Raw genomic sequence first — 22,108 nt, 5'->3', positions numbered from 1 at the left:
TGGTGTCTAGTGATTACCCCCATCCCCAGAGCATCATATTAATGCTGGTGCCATTAAGGCACTTAATTGTAATGTATTGCTGGTATCTTGTAATTCTCCCTGACTCCCGATCCTTATACTAATGCTTGTGTCACTAAAGCACTTAAGTGTAATGTATCCTTGTATCCCTGGTGTCTTGTGATTCCTCCCCACCCCCAGTCATCTTACTGATACCAGTGTATCCCTGGCATCTAGTGATTCCCCTGCTGCTGATCTCCATACTGCTGCCAGTGCCCTTAAGGCTCTTAAGTAGAATGTATCCTTGGTATTTTTTTACTTTGCCCACCCCAATCCCTATACCATGGTCATGGTAGGTAGTTGAATATGGCCTTTTGGCCATGTTCACTACTGCAAAGTGGTGGTGCTAGCAGTGCTAATATATGGCTTAACAATTCCTTGAATTGCTGAGATTGTAGATGCCTTCCTAGAGGGGATTCCAGGTGGGAGATCTCATGGCTATTTAGCATATGCCTCTCCCTGGACTGCCTCATTAACATTCGGCATGGCTGTGGAGCCAGCCTATGTGGTGCTACATGTCTTCATGCTAGAGCACCAAGCAGCAACATGTCAGAATGATTGTTGAATGCAAAAAGGTTACCATGATGTGTACACAGAGGTATACATGTTATGGTATTTTCATTCATGCCCCATTTCCCCATATGTTAGAATTGTGACTCCTGGCATTAAAAAGATAATCAATACTGATAGAACAGGTATAAGTTCAATAACAATACACATAGGTATCAATATAAAATACTGGTTTTCTTAATTTCTGGGAGGGTGGCCTAATGGTTAAGGTGTTTGCCTTACAAACAAAAGGTACAGGGTTTGAGTCTCACAAGAGATAATTGGCTAAGCTTAAAATGGCTCACAAGGGCAGTTAGCTTAGTACTAACCTATGAACCTAAAGCATGAATTCAAAAAGCATTTCCTTAAATGTCAGTGGATTAATTTGTAGTTGGAAAACTGAGAGGTCTTATGAAATATATAAATGTAAAAATACCTTTCTTACAAGAAACTCATATTATTAAATCAAAAGAAGAAAAAATTAAATTGGTATGTAGCCTTAAGACAGGCATCTTTTATAAGTAAAAGAGTGGGTGGAGGAAGTCATTATTTTGAAAAATATAGTAATCCTAAGATCTTATATAAATATAATGATAGGAGGCGATGTTTGCAATGGTAATAATATTAACAGAAACCTGATACTAATAAACGTTTATTGGACTTAAGTCATGGATGCTAGTAAAATCAAGAAACATCCATATATTTTTTTAAATAAGAGCATCATTTTAGTTGGAGAGTTTAATTGCTTATTTGATAAAGAAGAATTGGAGGACTAAGAATATCAACAACAGCCAAAGTTTTAAAAAACTCAACTAATCTTCTGAATTTCAAAGATATGTTTCAAATAAAAGATACTAACTATGTATCTTATTTTCACTACTCACATGCTTCTGTGACACAATGAAGGACTGACAAAATATTTATTTTAAATGACTTGCACTCCAAAGTTGAAAGTTTTAAATCATCCCATGTCCCTTTTTGGCCCATAATACACTTAGCCTTACATTAAGTTTTAATGGTAACAGATAAATTATGATGAACAGAATAGTGGCTTATATTACAAAGTTGGAGGAATTCTAAAATTGGTTAGTTCATAGGTTCAGTTAGGTACTAGGCTATCTGCCCGAAGGCATTTATAAGCCTAGCCAGAATGTGTTGGCTTTCGCCGCCCACTTAGATTAGTCCCCTGTGCCTCTGTCCAGCAGAGCCACTGAAGTGATCCCCAGGGTAAACTTTCTGTTTCCCATCCACTCGTCAAGGTTTCTCTTGAAGAGTGTTAGTGAGGAGCTCTGTCTAATGTAGATTGGAATCTTGTTCCAAAGCATGGGAAGTCTCTGGGACAGGAATCTATCCCTCCAGCACATCCTATTTATTTTTGTGGTGAGGTTTAGATCCCTAGAGCATGTGGCTCAAGGGGATATGGTTTCTTTAGGTAGAGCATGTCCATCAATTTTGGGTTGGACATTGCCTTGTATGTCAGGCAGAGATCACCTCTGAGTAGGCGGTATGCAACCGAGTACAGCTGGAGTTTCTTCAGTCGAGCTGCATAGGGCATCTGTTTGAGGCCAGTGATCCTCTTGGTGAGGTACTTCTGTGGTCTTTCCAGCTGTTGCATGTGTCTTGTAAGGTACATCCCAAATGGGGCGTTGTACTCTATGATGGGTCTGATGAGTGATGAGTAGAGGGGCACAGTGACCTCTTTTGATCTGGATGTGAACCCTTTTGTGATTAGGTGGGCCACATAGAAGGATTTTCTAACCACTTTGGCAATGTGATTATCAAAGGAGAGATTACTATCTACTTGGGTCCCCAGATCCCTTATTATGTCTTCCGTATTTAGGGAACTACCACCTATGTGGTAGTTTGTGGGTGCTTTGTTTTTTCCAAAGGGGATGACTATGCACTTTTTGGCAATTAGCTTGAGGCTATGATTTTGACACCAGGTATCCGTCTCAGTGAGACCCTTTTGGAGGATGTCTGTGTCAGCCCGAGAGTCAATTATACCCCCTAGTTTGCAGTTGTCTGCGAACTTTGTCAGCCATAGTCCTCTTGTGTTTGCCTGTACCTCTGAGAAGTATATGCCGAACAGGAGGGATCCTAGGACTGAGCCCTGGGGAACACCACTTGTAACCGGTTTAGAGTCGGACCTAGTTCCCGCAACTCTCACCATGTGGGTTCTGTCCATGAGCCAGTTGACAACTCATCTTGTGACATAGGGGTTTATGTTCAGGCTGGTGAGGTTGTCTATAATAACAGAATGGGTAATGGTGTCGAAGGCCTTTGCGAGGTCTAGGTAGGCTGTGTGTACCACCTTTCCCTCGTCTATAGCCTTGGTAACTGTCTCAAAAAAGTTCACCAGGTTTAGGAGGCATTATCTGGCCTTACAAAGCTGAACTGGGTAGGGTCCAGTGTTTGGAGGTTCCCAATGTCTCTCTTAATGAGTTCCATGATGATGTGCTCCATAGCCTTGCAAACCAAGCTAGTCAGGCTTATAGGGTGATAGTTCCTGGGGTCGGTTGTGGCTCCACCTTTGTGGAGTGGAATAACTGTTGCTGTGCTCCACTCTATGGGTACGTAGCCTGTGGAGAGGCTGAGTTTGAACAGTGTGTTTAGGTGAGGGGTTAGTTAGTCTTTGAGCTTGTGTAGGACGCAGCCTGGGACACCGTCCGGTCCCATTGATGCTGTGTTTTTGGCTTTGGAAGGGCTGTTTTAACCTGAGTGTCTGTGATTTCAGGGGCTGTACATTCTTCTGGTATGGTTATGGGCCCTTTTGGGGGTGAGAGGGGGCTGAAGTTTGCACTGAACCTGTCTGCCAGAATGTTGGCGATATCAGTCTGTTCAGTATATTTTGTGCAATTCTGCACTAACTCCGGGCAGATCTGAGCATTGCCACTTAGATTCTTGGCAAAGCTAAAGAATGCCTTGTGGTTATCTTTGGAGTCCTTGGCAATTTTTCTTTCGAAGCTAGCCTTGGATGATTTTATGAGGGATCGTAGTTTCTTGCTGATGCTGATCATGGATGTCTTCCCTTCTTGGAATTTTACTCTTTTCTGTACTAGTTTCTGCCTTCTGTTGTATAGCTTGTTTATGGCAGGGGTCCACCAGACTGGTTTCCTTGTCTTGGAGGAGTGAGTCTTGGTTTTGCTTGGGATAGCATGATCCATGCATTCTTGTAGGTGCCCATAGAATGCATTAGTAAAGGATTTTGCAGCTTGGACAGCGTTATCCTTTAGCATGGGGGCTTTGAAACTTTCCACCTCGGTCTTAAGTAACGTCAAGTTTGCTTTTGAAAAGTTTTTCACGGTGGTTTTCTTGACCGGGGGTGGGGGAGGAATGTGGATATCCAGAGTGATTTGTTTATGGTCAGATCTAACCAGCGAGGGGTTGACCTCCAGTGTGGAACACCGGTCGCCCATGTTGGTGATGACCAGGTCCAATATGTTGTCACGTCTGGTGGGAGTGTTGACCGGTTGATCCAGGGCGTTTGAGTTTATAAATTCTAGGAAATGTTGGGCAAGGGAGTTAGTACTTGAGTAGTTCTCCCAGTTAATGTTTGGGTAATTGAAATCACCCAATATTAGGGTGTTTGGTAGAACCTTTATATTTCCCAGTGTTTCCAGAAATGTGGAATTGGGGTCCTGGGACATGGTGGGTGATCTGTAGCAAGCTACAATTTGAATTGCAGTTTTGCCCATTGTTAGTTGCATGTTGATGATCTCTGAAGCATTGTGCTGTGCCACTAACATGGAGGTGTGGGTATCCTTGATGTATATGGATAAGCCCTCGCCTTTTGTATTTTGGTCCGGGTTCTGTGGCCAAAATGTATGGTATGAGTTGTAGCCTGGTTGTGCTGGGGTGCTCTCTGGAGCCTTAAACCAGGTTTCTATTACTGCACATATATCTATTTTCTCCATACTGAGGAGTGCCTCGACTGCGTGCATTTTGAGGTTTAGACTTCTGGCATTGAGTAGCATTACCCTCAGTTTTTTGTTACTTGCGCTATTTACGGCAGTGGGTTTGTCTTTTGAGCCTTGTCTAAAAAAGGCACTATGGGGGTGGCAAGAGCCTTGGCCAGTATTCAAAAGCCTAAGGGTGAAAGGTGCAAGCCGTCTCTAGCGAAGCAGCGTGGCTTGTCGAGCATGTCATCCCAGGTGGACAGACACTGGATCCCCTTTGAATGACACCAGAAACTTAGCTAATTGTTGAAATTGATAATTTTTTCTTTATACCTTGGTATCATTCTTGGTGAGGGCAGGATGCTACTCAGGGTCAGGGTCATACCAGTCTGGGCTATGTGATCAGAGAGCTCTTCCATGTCTCTTTTCATGTAGTCCAGGGAGGTACGGCTCAGGTCATTCACACCAACATGGACAATGACAGAGTCATATTTGTACTTGTTCTGGAGTGACCTGAGTGTTTGTGTTATGTGGCGGATCCTGGCAGGCAGCTAACAGTAACCTTTTCCTTGTTCAGCCTAGTGAGTGGGACATCAGTGTGCCTGACTATAGAGTCACCTATTACTAGTATGTTGGGTATGTTATTTTGCCTTAAGGGCTATGATTGGGTGGCACACTGGTTTTGTGAAGTATGTGATTCATGGTTTGTGTTGAGGGGTGGAAGTTGCTTGGATGTCTGCTTTGGAGGTCTCTGTTGCTTTTGCAGAATTTTATTTAGAGCCACCAAGTATGTTTTCATGTATTTATGTGTATTGTTTGCCTGTGCTGGTTTAATGGGTCTATGTGAGGCTGGTGGTGTGATGCAAGTATTTCCTTCTCCTCTTGACTGTCTGATCCAGTCCTGGGTTGAGAGAGCTTAGCCTCCTGTTTGGCTGCATAATTGCATCTCTCGCATGTATTAGTATTTGGTGGTAGGAGGAGAGGGTTGTCTGTGTACATGAGGCAGTTGTAACATTGCCTCAAAATGCCCAGATTCACCAGTTGGACTGGAGAGTACACCTGAAACTGTCCTTTGGACATGCCTGGATAGGTACAGTGAACTGTTTTACTGATTGGCTGGTAAGGTTGAATAGAGAGCCTTGTCCTTCTGTGCAGTATAGGGGGGGGGGTCTAGTGCTAGGGTTTATAAGTGTTTGCTATGAGTTTTGAGCAAGTGCCGGGCTGAGAAATGAATGGTTTGAATGCTTAAGTTGAAAGTTTGTCTAGTTCCAAGGGAAAAATTGAAGAGGAGGCTTTGTGGAGCCTGGAATAGTTATACCCTAGCTAACCAGTGCTGCCCATTGTGCAAAACCAGGCAAATGTGGTTTTTATAGCAGGAAATTGAAAGAGATAGAAATTAGCCCAAAATGGCCAATAAACTACTAATTTCTGGGCTGATGCCACTCCTCCAGGGACAGATAGGCTGCTGAAAGCTCCCATCTCTCACAAGTGAACAGAGAAACTTCCTACTATCCAAGTAAGGTGTGGGCAAACACAGAGACTTGTAACACAGCCCTGAATTCAGCACTAACCTGTAAACTGGACTACACTAGCTTAGAAAGGTGGGGAACAAGTATATATTTTTTTCAGAAAATAAAGCAGATACAATAAAAAAAACACTTTAAATGCACAGAAAAGGATACTTATTGTTATATATCTCAGATCAGAGTTGTAGTCAATGCCCCTAGTAATAAAGTAGGTAGAAACACAAATACAGTAAAAGCAGATGAATAAAGTGCAATATATATATATATATATATATATATATATATAGAGAGAGAGAGAGCTATGACTAATTTAAACAAGTTACCCAATTAACCAGAAAAAAGCTCAAAACTGAGCCCTGTTCCAGCAGTCTTCAATCAGACAAGTTTTAACTGCACACTCCTGCCACTAGGGTGCAGGGGAACCTTCTCCAAAAAAAGTCGGTCTGGATCAGTGCTCAAGTTATACAAACAAAGCTAGATTCAGCAGGCCTGAATCTGGTCTATGCTACAGCAACAAGGTGCACCAATTTCGGAAAGAAACAGTTCAAATAAGCAGGCACAATAAGCCTGTGACTAGAAATTCTCAGCTCAGAATCCAGCCTCTCCTCCCAGAAGAGTGCAGACCACAAACCTTCTTAATGTAGAATAATTGGCCTGAAACCCAAGTGCTTAAACCAGAACTAATACACTTTTAGAATAGCAGACACTGAGCCTTCAATCAGCAATTCTCAACTTAGAAGGATGTAAGCTACCTGTCCTGCCACAACAGTGCAGACCACAACTCTTCTTAATGTAAAACAACTGGTATGAAGCCCAAGTGTTTAAACCAAAAGACTTAGAATAACAGTTACAATTTAATCAGGCTACTACTAAGCAGTAATAAATGCAGCAGAATAAATACATCTGAGTACTTTTAAGAAGAGGCAAAAGCAGAATAAAGTAGGAGGAAACACAAATACAGTAAAAGCAGATGAATAAAATGCAAATTTTTTTCTAGTTAGTGAAATAGAATACTTCCTTAAATTAAACAGCCCAGCTGGGAGTCATTACAAACCCATCTGTATAGGAAAATGTTAGTATGTAGTAGAAATAAAATTAAACAATGTGACAGTTACTTGAATCACATTGAATCACATTGAATCACCACCTGGCCAAAACATCCCTCCACTAGAAAACCTCCTCAGCTGGTCTACCCACCATCTCCCCCAAGAAACTATCATCTTAGGTGATTTCAATATTGACTGGCAATCCTGTTCTGGCAACAATCCAACCCATCATGTACACCTTCATGGCTTCACCCAACGAGTCCAGTCACCAACCAGGATAAATAAAAACTCCAGCAAGCACACTATCCTGGATTGGATACTAGTCAGTAAGTGCCCCCAGTCATATATAACAGGCTGCTTATCAGATAGCCTCAGTGATTACTCCCCAACATTCCTACTCAAAAAATACCTGTACCAAGCTAAACCTGTCATCTACCGTCAAATACGTAAAAAACTAAACTTTAACCCACTCACATTCGTCTCATCCCTCAAAGAATGTAACTGGCATCCTCTAATGTACCTCAGTCTAGATGACGCAGTCGAATTTTTTAATACTACCTTCCTGAACATCCTTAATTACCATGCCCCCATAAGATTTTCCAGAACCGAAGCACAACCCTCCCCATGGCTACAGAAAACCACTAAGTTAGAAATGAAAAACACGGATAAAGCCTGGGAGCACTGGCGCAAAACCAAAACCCCCTCAGCTAGACAGAAATTCCTAGAACTACGCAATAGAGTCAAAAAGCTAATAAAACAGGATAAATTCCAATACTACCAGTCTGCCCTAGACTCCTCACAACACAGCCCCAAACAATTCTGGTCCTCCATAAACTCCATCCTCCACCCAGGTAAAGTCAGTACCCCTCCTCCTAACATCCCTCACTCCTCAGAAAATATTGCTACCTCATTCAACACACACTTCACCCAAACCATACTATCACTAGCTAAACAACACAACCCCCTTCCCCTCCAACCCACACCTTCAACTAGTAATCTCCCCACTGCCTTCTCTTTTTCTCCTGTACCTACCTCCAACATAAAAAACTCTTAACTAAACTTAAACCCACCAAATTAGCAGCAGACAACCTCCCAAGTGAATACCTACAAATCGCAGCTGATGCTCTGGCCTACCCAGTATCCATCTTGATTAACCAATCTCTGTCAGAAAGTTACTTTCCCACACTGTGGAAATATCACATATAATTCCCCTCCACAAAGGCGGACCCTCTGCAGAACTAACTAATTACCGCCCCATAGCTATTCTCTCTCCACTCTCCAAAATACTAGAGAGATGCATACACTCTCAGGTCTCAGACTGCCTACTTACTAACAACCTCCTTTCCAGCACTCAGCATGGTTTCCGACCAAACCATAGCACCACCACTGCCTTACTCTCCTTTACTAACACTATCCTTCAGCATAAAAACAATGGCTATCTCTCCTCTGCTACTTTCCTAGACCTATCTAAAGCATTTGACATGGTCCCACACAAACAACCTATCTCTGTCCTCAATAACCTATCCTTCTCACAATCAGTCACCAACTGGTTTAAGAGTTACCTGTCTGACCGCCAACAATCCGTTGTATGGCAGAATGACATATCTCCTCAACTACCTGTCTCCATAGGGGTTCCCCAAGGATCCATCCTTGGACCCCTACTCTTCTCTGTTTACACCAATAATCTAGCCTCTGCCACCAAACATGGCACACTCATACAATACGCAGATGACTCGACCATCATCTGCTCAGCCCAGTCCCTACCCAAACTGCAAAAAGTCACACAGGAAGCCTTTTCCTCTGTTGAAACATGGTTATCCGATGCCCAATTAATACTCAACCCAAACAAAATTAAACTACTCATCTTCCAACCCAGCAAACATACTCAAAACAACTCTCACTTTAACATCACAGCAAAAGACAACACCACTATATACCCAACTGAACACACCAAATTGCTAGGAGTGGAAATAGACAATAAACTAAAATTTGACATTCACATATCCATGACCATAAAAAGTCCACAAAAACTAGGAGCGTTATACAGAAATAAGCAATTTCTCACCAAAGCAGCAAAGATTTCAATAGCAAATTCTCACCTTATCTCCACCCTACTTTATGCCTCTCCAATATATACCAACCTAAGGCAATGTGATCTAAACAAGCTAGAGACCTGCTACAACAAAATCGCCAAATTTGCCACAGGGGCATCCTACCATAGTCACCACTGTCTCTCACTTGCTGAACTGGGCTGGCTTGAACTCCCTCACCTCCTTCAGTGGTATCAACTCTCACTCGCCCACAAACTAGTAAACCATCCACTAAATGTCCCATCCCTCTAGAATCTACTCCAACCGTATCGCACCACCAGACCACTAAGATCCAGCAACAAAAATCACTTGCAGATCACTAAAGCCAATAACTCTGCTGGTGAAGCACTATTCTCTTGCGCCATAGCCAAATTATGGAACTCACTCCCACCCACAATTACCTCCGTACCATCATGCAGCCACTTCAAAACTTTACTAAAAGCGCACCTAAAAACATGCTGGCTATGCCCTTGCAACTTCCACTCTAATATCATCCACCCCATCCAACCACTACTCTCTCCACTCGACTAACTGCCTTGATTATAGCAAGCTCAGATGCTCATAAGCCTAGTACTTATTATACAGCAGGAACTTCTCATTGTAACATTTGTTAATGCCTGTTATGTACTTCACAGATAAAGATTCTAGTTGTCTACTGATGTACTATGTTCTTCATCTGTAAATATGTTGTAAGTAATTGCTATATTAAATTGTTAATCGCTATGTAATCCAATGTAACTACTGTCTGTTTATTTTACTGTGGAGCTTTTCTCCCCAGGCCTCCGCTGAAAATGGACCTACGTCCAGTCAGACACTCCCGGTCAACAAATTTAAATAAAATAAAATAAATAAAATAAAATCACATGATACATTACACTTAGCCAAATCTGTGGTACAGAGAAGGAAAAAGGAATTTTTAACTCCCTTAATACAAATATCAGGAATTACTTTATAATGAATAAGTTTTAGCAATAGAAAACATACAGCTATCATCTTATTCAATGGCACCCAGTGGCTATAATAACCTAATAAAGAAAGCAACAATTCTGACAAAAATCATTACCAATTTAGAGATTATTATACAAATATCAATCTAAAGAACCATTTGGAATTGGTAAATAATACAAAGTTAAATATTTTCATAGATAAAAAATATATAGGAAGTCAATTAGTCATTCTCTTTATCAATATGAATATTTTCAATTAGTGAACTATCTAATAAAATAAAAATTAAATAGAAAATAACAAAGCCCTTGGACTAGCTTGAATAATAGTTGAAATAAACTATTTTTCAAAAAAATGGTAGTTGGTGTAATGGTGAAGGTGTTTACCTCACGAATGGGAAGTATAGGGTTTGATTCTCACCTTTGAAAGGAAAATTGGCTATGCTTAAAATAGCCCACAAGGGCAGCTAGACTAGTACTCACCTATGAAAATCACTTCTTGTATGATACTTTTCTAGAAATACAACATAGAAAAAATATCCGTCCCTCATGAAACTGTTCATTTATAACACATATTCTGAAGCAAAATAATATCCCCTTCTTCCATTTGCTCTTTATATAAATCAACTTCACTTCTAAATGTAGAGAGATTTAAAAGGTTTATTGCTTATATGATAATTGAAGATCAAACAGGATCTGTAATAAACATGCATTTAGTTTAAGCTGCCATTGGAGTTCCCCGAACTCCAAAAATTCATTATACGACCCCCCCCCCCCCCGTCATAAATGTACGTGGTCAATCACCACAAATTTGAAAGTATGTTGTGGAAAAATGATCACATTTTGTGCCATAGCATTGTTCCTGTCCATATTTCTAATACTATAAACATGTTGATAAATCCTAGTGTGGAACTGTTTGAGACTTTTTCCCACATAATATGCAGGACATTGTTGGCAAGATAATAAATATACCACACCCTGCGATTTGCAACTATGTTTCCTTTTAAGTTTTATGGACCCATAATTATGGACATTAACTGAGTTACATTCTAAAATGTGTTGACATTGAGTACAGGACCCACACTTAATCATCTTACCCTCTGAATTAGTTGTCCCTTCCCTTTCCACCATGTTTTTTATACATACATCCTTCTGGTATACTATTTGTGGTCTCTCCCCCACAACTTTAATATGTTGCGGGTCCACTGAGAAAATTGCCCAGTTTTTCTCAATTATATGTCTTATATCATATAAATCACTGTTAAAAGTTAAAACTAGTGCTCTACTGAAGTGGTTCATAAATTTCTTATTCATAACTTGGGATTGTTTATTCAACCCTATACCCATCAATGGGGTGAAAACTCCCCTGAGCCTTTTATGTACCACTTCATTGAAAATATCACTTAAAAAGTTCTCCGGGTACCCACTTTTTATGAACATTTCCTTCAAAACCCCACATTGTGTCAGGAATTCATCTCTTTCTGAAACCATCCTTGTCAACCAGATGCATTGTCCTTTTACCAAGGATTTTTTCTGATGGATAGGGTGGTGACTAGAGTAATACAACAAGGTGTTCGAATATGTGGGCTTCCTGTAAATATTAGAGGAAAATTTACCTCTTAGTCTCTTTTTAGATAACTTAATGTCCAAATAATTAATTTCCTCTTCCGATACATTCATGGTGAATTTCAAAAATGTAGTAGTCATATGTAAGTATTTAAAAAAATCATTTATTCTGTGTCCGGTACCTGTCCAAAATATAATGATATTGTCCAAAAAATGTGCAAAATATGTCCATGAATCTGAGAAATTACTGTTTAAAATGTAATTCAACTCCCAATAGGCCAGAACTGTGTTGGGAAAGGAGGAGGCACACGCTGCCCCCATGGCCACTCCAGTTTTCTGCTTAAATAGTTGTTTTTCAAATGTTATGAAATTATTCTTCAGCACTATCTCCATCAAGGTAGCCAAAGTAGAAATTTTGACGTGTGTGATTACACACACACACACACACATACATATGTGCGCTCAGACACACACACACACACACACACACACACAACACAAACACACATACACACACACACACACACACACACACACACACACACACACATACACATGCGCGCACAGACACACACATGCGTGCACACACACACACACACACACACACACACACACACACACACACACACACACACACACACACATGCAGACACACACACACACACACACACACACACACACACACACACACACACACACACACGTATGTATGTGATAACCCTAACTTTGCCCCAGCCCTTTACCCCAATGCTATACTTTACCTTAGAAAAAACTCTTTGTGTAACACTACAGCTACAAAAGACACAGAGATGCACACCATATGAAATAGCACACTTGTACAACACTAAATATATCCACTTTCTTAGCTCTGACTTCTCCCTGACTCTCCAACGCTCGCACACACTCCCACCCCTAATGCTGAAATTTTCAGTTTATGCAAAACTTTTGGCATTAGCATTCAAAACACATACTTACCTTCCACAATTTTATTTTTCTTCTTCTTCTTTGCAGCATCTGCAGCACTTGATTGTAAGTGCAGTTGATAAAATACATTCCACTCTGTCAGCCAAATGTCTACTCAACAGAGTGAATGTAATCCATATATAAATCTATCTATACATATGCATATATACATATGGGTCCGCTTCTAAATCTTGAAAGCTCATAGTCTTAAAATTCAAAATGCTGAGTCCAAAACCTTGAAAGTTCAAAATAGTTAAAACTCAAAATACTGAATTTCATAGTATAAAAAACACTACAGGATACTAACACTTAATATACTCCAGCAGAAGTACATAGAGAAACAAATAAAAGGCAAAGCATATTAGTTTACTCCAACTATTATCAGGGGGCAAGCCCCCCTGCACCTCCCATGTGGGGAGCTGCGCCCCAGACACCCCCTGCTACTTAAATATATCATCTCCGAGATTTCACTTTACTACACTAAGATGAGTTATGCTGTTGCATATAGCAGATTAAAAGGGAAAAGGACTAAGGTTACAGCAGGCAGTCATTAAGCATTTAATGGTATGGTTGCCATTTTCTTCTGTGGAGTGCATCTCCGAGTTGATATATTTAAGTAGCAGGGGGTGTGGGAGTGCAGCCCCCCACATGGGGGGGGTGCAGGGTGGCTTGCCCCCCTGCTTATAGTTGGTGAAGAGTAATATGCTTTGTTATGTAGTTCTGGAATATTGTAAGTGTTGGTGTATTCTGTTTTTTCAATATTATGAAATTCAGTATTTTGAGTTTTTAGTATTTTGAACTCAGTATTTTGAATTTCAAGATTATTGAGCTTTCAAGATTTAGAAGCGAACCTATATATATATATATATATATATATATATATATATATATATATATATATAGACAGATATGGCTGTAGCTCTTAAATATCGAAAGCACATTTGACTGAATACTCAAATGACTGAATGCTCATATTTGTAAACAGGAGTATGCAGGAAAATAAATATTTAACTGGAAAGATTATAGTGGTTAGTGTAAACATGTGAGTGTTCATGGGTTATGTAAACAAAAAAGTACACCAAGATTACTTGCTTGATGCTTATTAGTTCAGGAATTGCCTCTTTATTGGACTAAATCAGGAAGCAATGCATGGATTTTCCAGCCTACTCAGAATGTCTGTTATGCCACTGCATCACTGAAAGCCTATTTTTACCAGCTTTATTGATTAAAACAGTCAGGTAGATAACCAGTGCTGAAAGCATCTTTGATATTGAGATTTTGTAGCAGTTTTGTATATAACACCATTATTTATAGTTTTAAGGAGTGCTGCCAATTAAACTTTTACCAAGTATGCATGTTTGCTACAGAGGGTATGTATTATTAGTTCAGGAAACTAATGCGTACTCTTCTTTTCACTTGCTATTATATACTTTTTTCATGTTGCTGAGCTGATACATTCCACTGTGCCAAAACCATGGTTACTGGGGTGACATAAGGAGGAAGATGTGGCAGTATAGACCTAGACAAATCCTCATTGGTACACTCAGTCAGCAGCTTTATTTACAGTATTATTGCAAATGGACTGGTATTCTCTGGAGCCTTGGTTAATATTTTAGATAAAGGATTTATTTTCTTTATGTCATGGAAGGAAAGTAAGCTGTGAGTTTAGAAACCGCAGCACTGGAGTTGTTAAGAGACACACGCAGCCTTGGTCTCACGTTCACATCAGTGTCTCTTTCGTATCGAACTGTGCTTTTCTTATTCAGTGTCAGGCAGACAGTTACGATTTTTTTATCAAGACATGCTGAGTTCAGAGTCAGTAAGTTAACAAATAGAAGAATGTACTCACAGTACAGAAACTCAATGAAAGAAACAGATGTCTGTTTTCACAAAACATAATACATACATGTAAGTTTCAAATCAAGAAAGTGTCCGAGCAATGGGTTTAAAAAAATTATTACAACTTATATCCTTAATGCAAAGCATCACTGTTAGTATATCCAAACTGCCTACAAAATGCTCTGTGGTTAAGCTTGTAAGTGTCTGTTGTAATGTTCCATAAATAGTGTGTTTACCCATTTCTTGACAGTGCTGCATGGGAAAGGACAGAGCAGATGCTTAAAGTGATGAAGCACATGAAATAAAACTGGAAAATACTGTAAGTCAGGAATACTGGCTAACCAGAAAGTGTTCATTATTTTCCACATTTGTTTCACAGTCTTCTATCTTGAGTTTCAGATTTAAGATTTGTTGGTTTCTACAGTTTTCAATTAAATACTGCCTTTGATGTTTGATTCATTTACAATCTCATGCAGCGATATCAGTATTATAGCAACTGGCGTTACATTTTTGGATATTCTTAGCATCTGGAAATTATTTTAGATCTCCACTCACCTGCCTTTAATATAGCAAGTCTGGCACAGGAATGCTTACATGGAGAAAAAAACACTATTGAAACCGAAGAATACTTTGAGGGGGGGGGGGTCAAACAACAGGTTTTTGCATTGCTCCTATGTATGTTAAACATGCGCGTATATACACACACACACACACACACACACACACACACACACACACACACACACACACACACACACACATTCACATACAGCCATGCACACACATATACACATTCAGATACACACACGAACATACACATATACACACACACAGGTACATAAATGTGAAGATATATATGTAGATACAGACATTTTTTTAATCTTTCCTGGTGAGGGTTGTTGTGATACCAAGTTTTCCGTGGTAGATCAGACTTCCCTGCTCCCAGAAACAGTCTTCAGCTCATTCTGTGAAATCCCCAGGTGTCGTTAGAAAAGTTAAGTGAAATAGTCCCTCCAATCCATCTTTTGTCTGCCCTATGGTCTAATTTCAGTGGGTGATGCCAGGTACACCTTTAATGAAGGACATCCATAGGATATGCTCACAGTATGTCTAGCCTGACTCACTGGCTACATTCGTTAATCCCCATGAATTTCTTGTCTCCTCAATCTGGCTCAGAGTGTAAACTCAGCTAGCCAGCACAAGTATTTAACTTTAGCTGCATGTATATGTTAGTTACTACTCAGTGCATATCAGTGAAGGTGAAGATTAGGGCACCGACTTTGCAGTAAATAGTGAAAGTTGCCCTATAATTACAATTTTGCTGTACCATCATTCTGGTACAATGTAGCAGTAAATATTGAAATTTGTCCTGTAATTAAGATTTTTCTTTACCATCACTCCAGTACAATGTAGCAGTAAATAGTGAGATTTGTCCTGTAATTAAAATTTTGCTGTATCACCACTCTGGTACAATGTCTGCAGTATTCCTGCTGGTATACCCATCCACAGGTCTGTATCCCAATCACTCATACCTTCATTGGTGAACAAGGCAGCAGAATAATTAAACTCCTTGACTGGACTTAGCTGTCCCTCCCTCAGCTGCACAAAGTTATCCATTCATTTTTGGGGAAGGAAGTACGACTTCTTATTTGCAGATGGCTCCTGAGAAGTAGAATAACATTCACGGTTCTAGGAGACGTGGACGTGTGTGTGTGTGTGTGTGTGTGTGTGTGTGTGTGCATGTATGTGTGTGTGTGTGTGTGCGCGTGTGTGTGTGCGTGTGTGTGTGTCTGTTACTGTAACAGTGAACCACAGATGAACAGTGTGATAAAACCATGTTTCTTGTCCCTATGTGGATAAATATTTGGGTACTTGCTCAACACATCTATTCCTGTGGTGTATCTTCAAATCTACTACAATTCCTCTAAGCATACCATATTTGCTTATCAGTGCATGCACATACGTGAGACACTGACACCTGTGCAGCCCATCTAAAGCAACCCCCTAAACCCAAATTTACCATTGCTTTAGTATAAAAATGTTAAATAAAATGAAACACTTAAACTAAAATACAAATAACATTTCACATTAATTATGTAATAAAAAAGTAACTTTACATATTGCTTACATAAAAAGGAGATACTGTTAAAACCAAAAAAATACACTACCCAATATAAAGCAATACTTAAACCAAAATGTGCACTTAATCTAATTTGCACATTGAGTGCACAAAATCCATACAAAAGACTCCTTAAATAATACTTCCCATATACATTTCTCTCTTCAAAATTAAATCCATTCTTTTCATAATAAAAATGTTGAAACAAAAGAATAAAAATCTAAAGGAAACACAGTGCAAGTATCAGAACTTGTAATACTAGCAAGTTCTAACTAACTAAACATAAGTAAATTGTTATCCTAACAAATCCTTTCATAAAACTCAGTTTTCTTCTTCATCTCCTTTCAGCTGCTGCAGTTAGGGGTCAGCACAACAGACTGTTGGTCAGCAGAATGAATGGCAGTAGAGTTTTACAGTAGCCGGTTGCCAGCCCCGATGCCCAACCTTCCTCAGATGGCACACACATGCACGCACTCCCACCTAGGGCCAATTTAGAATGTCCAATCCTTTCATAAAACTCAATAAACAAATAATATGTACCAAATGTAAAGTGTTGCTTCAGTAACAAAAACATTACAATTTAACCAGGCAGCAAAATAAATAAATAAGTAAAAAATAAATAAAACATAAAAACATTCACAAGAGTGACTATTCAAAAATAAATATGCAAGCTTGTTAAGCCCTGTTCAATAAAAATTTAGATAACTAATGCAGCGCAGTGAGATTTACAGGAACTACTACTATGATGTAACAAAACACCAAAAAGTGGATGAAGACTAACATGAGGTTGTTGTTTGTGTAATATATGAAATATCTTGTATTAATTCCCCAATGTGTATACCACATGATATTTCATGTATCACAAACCAGATCCCCAGATGTTCTGTAAGAGTGTGTGTGTGTGTGTGGGGGGGGGGGGTGTACTCCATATTTCATTTAAACAGTAATTAGTTTCAGAGGATAGCAAAACATACAGTTATTATGAAACATAAGGCTAGCAATTATGCCATGTTATTGCAACATGACCGTATGTACACAACTGGCATGACCCTTTTTTAAATCACCAGATACAGAAACATGTAGCCTCCCATAACCCAGACTGTACATGCTGATTTTGTTTTTGTCTTAAAACTGTAGGTGGCACATTGTTTGTAGCTAAATGCATAGGTGATAAAGCCACAAATAAAAGGCTCTTGAGTCATATTGCACAGACATTATGAGCTAATGTTTCCTCATGCAAGATATGAAGCATAAGATAGTGTCTTGTGAGAGATAGCATGGCACTGCACTGTAATGTTTTAATATGAGGCTTGCCATTGCAGTTTGAAAGCAGGCTATATTGCAGGGTGACTTGTCTGTTGCTGTGTGTGGAGGGGTCCACTATGTAATTTCGAAAAAGTCCAAATCTTGAACATCAGAATCCCGATGTTCAGACGATCGAGATTTTGAAATCTCGAAATACAAAAAAAAACAATACTAAAAAAAGTTAGACATCACATTGCAGCAGGGGGGCAAGCCCCCCATGCACCCCCACCCCCTGCTACTTAAATATACCAACTCTGAGATTGCACTACAGTGAAGAGAATAGTAAAGATACCATTCTGCACTGTTGGGTGATCTCAATTGTTTAACTTCGTGATTTCAACATTTCAAACATCCGGACGTCAGGATTCTGATGTTCAGGATTTTGAGATTTCGAAATTAAGAAGTGGACCTGTGTGGAGACATAGACTTAGTGGTTCATACAGTAAGTGAATAAGAAATATTCCTCTGTGTACCCTAATGGCATGCCTGTGATATCTGGAGTTTGCACAATTCATAGCATTTCATTACATTCAGATTAGCAGGTTTACCATAGGACTCTAAACAAAAAACACCACTCCCTAGAAGGTCTCTTCACCGTATAGAATGCTGATGTTTCTGCAGTCACTGAGACTTGCCTTAAAGCTGCATAGAGCACATTGACAGTGCAAGGCCTTCCACACATTTAGACCAGCTACTGCACAGACAGGGACTAAAGGTGGATGTGTCTTGATTTACATCAGAAATAAATATACCTCAAGTCTGGTTAAACATGACAATGCACTTGAGCTTCCCCTCGTTCAAATCACTGTAGGCAAAATCCAATACCACTTTCTTGCAAGATCCCACTGTATGACCCAGGGAACCCACGCCATGTATTTAAACTTACTGGAAATGCTCAACATCCAACCCAATACCATATTCATGGATGATGTCAATTATCCCACTATTAACTGGGAAGCATATACTACACTAAACATACAGGCACAGAGATTCCTGGATTTTATAAACACCAACTCCCTGGACTGTCAATACTCCAACCAGGGGTGCAAGCATACTGGATCTGGTCCTCACTAATATGAGAGATTGCAGCACACCCCCTAGGGTAGTGTCTTCTCTGGTAAGGTCAGCCCACAAAATGGTCTCCTTTGAAGTAGAAATAAAACCCGCAACCCCAGCTAGCCCTAGAATATTCAGGAACTACTCTAAGCCTAACTTCCAAATATTAAGTGATAACCTGGCAAAATTTCAAGCCCCCATAAACCCTGAGAATACTGCTGCCTATGTTGAGCATCATAGAAACCCTATACAAGTGTGTTAATAGCTGCAGAGAGGCAGTTGTACCAAGGAAGAAGTATAGAATTAACTCAAAAACATACCACCCTGGTGGAATCGCAACATCAGAAGGCTGTGTAACAGGAAGAAGAAAATCATGGCAAAAATTATGAGGTGCAACTTGGGATAAAAACACTCATCAAACTAAACAAACAAGTCAGAAGACAATGTCTACAAAAAACACATTTGAGGTAAATTTGACCTCTCAGGCCAAGGGCAACCACAAAGCATTCTTTAGCTATGTCCACAACCTCAAAGGCCATACACAATTGTGTGCAGAGCTCATTGTAAATGGAGTCACCTGCACTGAGTCAGAAGATATAGCAAACTTCCTGGCTGATAAATTCAGCTCCTTTACCCCTCTCTCTCCCCATTAACCTTCCCTCAGGAAACACCATCAAATATAACTCCCCCTTCTATCACTAGGGAAAAGGTCATTAATGCTCTCTCTCTGGCCAACAACTATACATCAGTGGGCTCAGACAATATCCCAGGATGCCTTCTAAATAGCATGAAACATGGCCAATCATACCCTCTGGAATTGCTATTTAATTGTAGCCTGAAAACAGGCTTTGTGCCTCATGAATGGAAAACAGCAACAGTCTTCCCTCTACAAAGGTGAGACGTCTACAGACCCTGTAAACTACAGGCCCATAAGTCTCACTACTCTCATATGTAAAGCTATGGAAAGAATTGTCATGGAAATGATCAATAATGACATAGGAAACCTCCAGAGACTGTACACAACCCAATATGATTTTGTCAAGGACAGGTCATGCCTACTCAACCTGGTGGATGACTTTGAAAAGGTCAGCAAAGCAATGGATGAGGGCAAAATAGTTAACACTGCCTTCCTTGACCTGGCCAAGGCATTTGACACAGTACCCTACTAGGGCATTGTTAACAAACTCAAGAGGTTAAGTACAAACCCTTATGTCACCCAGCGGATAACCAGCTGGCTTACAGACAGGACTCAGGAAGTTAGAATTGGGGAGTCTGCCTTTACAAAGAGTTCAAGTCACAAGAGGAGTCACTCAGGGATCAGTTCTTGGAATGCTCCTTTTTGGCATTTATTTCTTGAAGTCAAGGCCAATGTCAATGGCTTCTGGCTGAGTAAATTTGCAGCTGATTGCAAATTAGAAGCTGTCATTGAATCCCCCGCTGATATAAATGTTCTCTACAAAGGCCTGATACAGATATACAAATAGTTTCCTTTGGGAAGTCATCCATCCCATGGTAACAATCATACTGACAACATACCCGTAATATATGACCCAATAGTCAGGGACTTGGGGGTGCATGTAGACAGCAATCTAGCATTTGACCATCACGTGTCTACAGTAGTGAGGAAATCCTTCTATGATGTGCAAATTAAAAATGAAGGTATGCATCTAGGTCCAAGGAAGTCATTGTTCCACTTTATTTGGCATTCATCAGATCTATCACTAAGTACAATGCCCCCTTTGGTATGTACCTAATGAGGCATATCCAACAATTGGAATGTCTGCAAAGGTTCCTCACTAAAATAATACCGGGAGTAAGTTAACATGTCCTGTGCAGACTATCTCAAGGCCCTGTCCCTGTATTCTATCTCCTACAGGCTGTTGAGGGGAGATCTATGCCTGGTATACAAGGCATTGTCAGACACCACTCTGATGGACCTCGTGCATATCCACAAAACAAACACCACCAGAATGACCCATTCTAAAGACTTAAACCTTGCCTGTGATATAAATATGACCTGCTGTAGAGACAGGTATGTATGCCAGAGACTACCCCATCTCTGGAACAGGCTCCCAATCCATCTGAAACAGAGTTCCTCCCTAACCCAATTCAAGTGTAATTTGGACAATTGGACGAGGAAAAGGAAATTCATCCCAGGTTTGGTACCTATGATTATAATGGACACAGGCAGCCTGTAAATGTTTCATCTCCTATGACTCTGTTTGTAAATGTTTCATCTCCCAAGCCCCTGAGTACACTTATCAAGGGTACCAGAACTTGTTAGAGATTTGGGGTGCATGGCTAGGCTTAAAATGGATGTTGTGGTCATTTGCCTAGTAAATCCCTTTGAACCTATGAACCATAACAGAGACTGAATACAGTAGGGTTATTGTGTATATATTGGGGGATGGTGCACGGCTTGATGTAGCTTTTTACAAACGTGAACAAAAATTACATGCCAGGATATATTCAACAGACCAGGGTCCACTTTAGTAGAATTGCAAAGGTTTAACACAAACAGGCACAGATAGATAAATAGCTACCCTGAAATCAACTCCCAGCTGTACTGTATATTCAGATTTGCTCAAATTCTTACAGAGAACAAAAACTGCAGAAGCAAATATAGACTAGCAGTGTAAGCTGGTACATGCATATTGCATAAAGCTCAATTTCCTAGAGTTGCATTCATCTTATTTTTACCAGGTGGCCATATAGAACTTGTGTTTGGGATCAGATCATGAATTTCTAATGCATTTCATGGGACAGTCATCCCTCAGAGGTACCGGGAGTCTTGCTTTGCTCTGTAACAATTAAAGGGTGTTCAGTTGTTGAGCTTATCTTGGGTAAGCCCATTTATGAGTAGCAGCTGCTGGATTATTCACCTGACTATTTCATTAATTTGTACTATATGTTTGGTACCAGAGTTGTGTGGTGAAGTGATGGGCTGGCCATAGGGAATATGGGTCAGATCTTTTGTACAATGCATCACTCATTAAATTGAGGTCCTTAGGTTCTGTTCTGTCCCTTGGCATGTACAGCCATGTGTTAATTTGTATGTTACATTTGTAGCATACAGCTCGGTGCTTAGGATCGTGTAGCATTTATAAATGTTTAAGATATCTAAAGTTCCAATGTCATTTGTTTTCATCCGA

At 40.0% G+C, this 22,108-nt stretch overlaps 1 protein-coding gene across 1 annotated transcript in view; it reads left to right on the top strand.

The window, feature by feature from the left end:
• SLC24A3 (solute carrier family 24 member 3) overlaps positions 1–22,108 on the top strand; it is a 2,031,466-nt gene that overhangs the window by 1,900,974 nt on the left and 108,384 nt on the right. The gene's annotated exons all lie outside the window — the stretch shown is intronic.

This window comes from Protopterus annectens, chromosome 1.part2 (assembly GCF_019279795.1).
Source record: "Protopterus annectens isolate FY-2018-M chromosome 1.part2, PAN1.0, whole genome shotgun sequence".
Lineage (NCBI taxonomy): Eukaryota > Metazoa > Chordata > Ceratodontiformes > Protopteridae > Protopterus > Protopterus annectens.
The sequence above is the reverse complement of the archived record's forward strand: the minus strand, read 5'-3'. Positions and strand labels throughout refer to the sequence as shown.